Raw genomic sequence first — 3,476 nt, 5'->3', positions numbered from 1 at the left:
GATCTCTTTTTAATGGATCTTTGTTTGACAGGTTTTGTTTGTCTTTTTGTTTCGTAGTAGATGTTTTGCTAAGTTTGCTTTACATAAATCCCTTTTTTTCAAACAAAGAATTTGTCCATGAAATAAATACATTTTTTGACCGAGTCTATATCTAGTTGCCTAAAGTCATAGAAAGGGACAGAGATGTTGCATCGCACACGCCTGGCTTAAAAATAAAATGTTCTTAGACTGTACAATCTATACTATTATTTTCGAAGTCAAAATTCTTACATGTCAACATCAGAGCGATTTGCTTATATGTCATATATATGTGTCATTTTTCTTAATTTTAGTTAGATTATCATTAATCCTACGTGTCACTATGGTTAATATGATTTTAATGAGCCATCTATACTATTAGTTAATGGGCTATTGATTTCGTTTAATTCACCGAATTTGTAAAATGGACCACCAAAAAAGATTAAAAAAAAACCTTAAAACATTTATTCTACACTATATATATCGTTAGCTTACATATGTTTTTCACGTACAACAACTAACTCACCCTTCTCGAATGTCAATTCTTCGCTCATTCTCAAAATAAATCGGTTTTGTACTTTAGTAAGCCTGTGAATTTTGTTTCTGTGGCATAGTCTCCCATATTTCCTTTTTGTGATTTCTATAGTGATTATTTTTCTTTTCTCGCCTTCTTTTAATTTTCTATTTTATTTTTTGGGTTTTATATTGTTGTTAATTTGCTGTTGTGCAGGCATAGAGATTTCAATGTTGTAAACTAAAACTAAAAATAATTAAAAACAATTATTTAATATATACATAATAAAATAAAGCAAATCCAAAAAGGAAACACCATCTAAAATTAACAAAAATATATTTACTATTAAACTCACAAATCAATTGAATTAAGACAAAAACGAGTTTTCGTCTTTACATAATTGTTTTTCTTCTTCTTCTTTTTTATCTTTTAATTTTTAATTTTTATCTTTTTTTTTATTTCTTCATCGTCTTCCATCTTTATCTCTCCTTCTTCTCTTACGTTTTCTTCTTAGTTTTCTTTCATTTTCTTTTATTTCTTTTTCTTTCACCTCTTCATTCTATATCTCTTTTGTTACTTCTTATTCTTTGAGTTTTTTTTGTCACATCTTCTTCTTGTTTTCTGTTTTCCTCATCTTCTTCCTATTTTACTTCTTCTTCTTCTTCTTCATCGCCTTTGTCTTCTTCGTTCTCTCCGACTTTATTTTCTTCTTATTTTCCTTCATTTATTTATATCAATCAAATATACTTGAAAACTTTAACTATATCTCTCTCCTCATCCATGTGTCCATCCCTCTTTCAATATTTATCTCTCATTCTCTCCTTTCCCCCTCGTCCTAAATTTATATATATCATATGATTTAGATAACTACATTTAAAATAAGAAATATTTCGAAAATAAAAAAATAGGAACACAAAAAATATGAGCTAACATAGACTGAATATCATGTACCTATAAGGTTAACTCTCTCTACCGTTTCTCTTTCTCTCTCTGTCTTTATCTCTTTATCCCCTTTCTCTCTCTCTCTCTCTCTCTCTCTCTCTCTCTCTCTCTCTCTCTTTCTCTCTCTCTCTCTCTCTCTCTCTCTATTTCTATCCCTCACACTCTCTCTCTCTCCATCGACATGTCCCTGAAGCATCTATATGTCCCTGAAAGCTTTAACTCAATTTCTCTCTGCCTCCCCGCACAACATCTGATGTGCCGTCTCCACAGCAATTGTCCTATGTGTCATTATTAAAAAATATTATATGGCGTTTTAATTTGTTATGATAGCTCAATCATTAATCTTACATGGAAATACCCGTGATGTGTCTTTTTTCTCAATTATGGGCCATCGATTTTATTTATGGGCCACTAATCTCGATTTTGGTCCTAGCCACTGATTTTGGTTATGGGCCATCGATATCAAAGTCAGCACTAATCTAAACCCTAGCGAATCCATCGTGCTATATATACTCCTCTCGGTCTTCATGTTTTCTTACATACAATGTTCGTCTTCTAAGGTTTAGCATCTTTTTAAAAAATAAATCCATATCTTTTTAAAAAAATTGATATATATATATATATATATATATATATATATTATTTATGCATTTCCATGATGACAACCTACTCTTATAGTTCATACTTCGCTAATTGAATATTTTATCTCCCGCTTTACAATAAAATTGTCAGGTAAATAAAAATTCATGTTTGTTTATTTTAGTTTGTGCTTTAAATGTCTTTTTCTGCTTCTAGACTTTCGTCTTATGATAATCCATTGTCTAATAGTTCTTTCCTTCAAAAAATTTATGAATTTTCTATAGCAACCAGCAATCTTTCCCTCCGTGATCCTCAGATTTTGCCGTAACATCTGCCTCCATCTCAAATCATTTTTACAGAAGATGAACATTTTTCTGCGATGTTTACAACGACAAATTTACAGGTTCGTTAAAGTGTAATTAGGACTATCCTGAAGCCATATCGTATATGTATTTTGAATTTCCGATCCATTGGGGCTGGGATCATAAAAACATCAATGGCACCCCCGTCTTTGCGGTAACTTCAGACCGAGTATTATAGCCAAATGTAACTCTAACGCTGGCGAAGCCTACTACTTGAGGGTTTCATTGCATGTCGTTCGCGATCCATGTTTTTAGATGGATATAAGAACAATTAATGGTGTTGTCCACCGTACTTTCAAAGATGCATGTTATACTTTGAGTTTAATGCACGATGATACTGAGTATGTCGAAGCTATCTTATGATGTACACTGCTTTGTTACGTGCAGCTTCTATGATGAATCCTTTTTATGTTTGGAGATCCATTCAATGTTTTTTAGTATAAGTTTCGTCAATTCCTTGCATTGTCTTTGATTAATTTTCCTTAATTATCTTATTTTAACAATTTTCTATGATTTTTTGTTTTGTTTGGATTTTAATTGTTTTCCCTAATGTACTTTCTAAATTTAGTTACCATCAATAAAAAAAAACAATTAAACAAATTTCTAATTAGTTTTTGCTATTAATAATTTATATATTGTTCTTATTTTAATCCATTTATAATTGTTATTTCTTGTTAAAAAAGACATACAAATAGTTTTCCTAATAAATCATATATATTGCTCTTACTTTTATTCACCTATAATTCTTATAACTTAGAAGTATAAGTATAAAGTAGAAGATGTAGTTAATGATAAAAACTAAAAAAAAAGATGAATTTGAATAAAACCATTGAGAATATAAAAAGCATATGAGAACACGAAATAGTGAAGAAGAATAAGGATATAAAAAAGGATGTTTTAGTTAAAGAAGGAAACCCGAAGAAAACAAAATAAAAGAAGAAGAAATGAGAAAATGAAGTAGGTGAGGATGAGAAAGAGATCAAGAAAAACCAGAAGAAGAAGAGTTTGATGAAGACCAAAGAGCAATAAGAAGTAGAGAATAAAGAAGGCTAATAAAAATG

This window comes from Eutrema salsugineum, unplaced genomic scaffold (genome assembly GCF_000478725.1).
Source record: "Eutrema salsugineum unplaced genomic scaffold, Eutsalg1_0 scaffold_8, whole genome shotgun sequence".
NCBI classification, from domain to species: domain Eukaryota; kingdom Viridiplantae; phylum Streptophyta; class Magnoliopsida; order Brassicales; family Brassicaceae; genus Eutrema; species Eutrema salsugineum.
Note: the sequence above shows the minus strand (reverse complement) of the source record.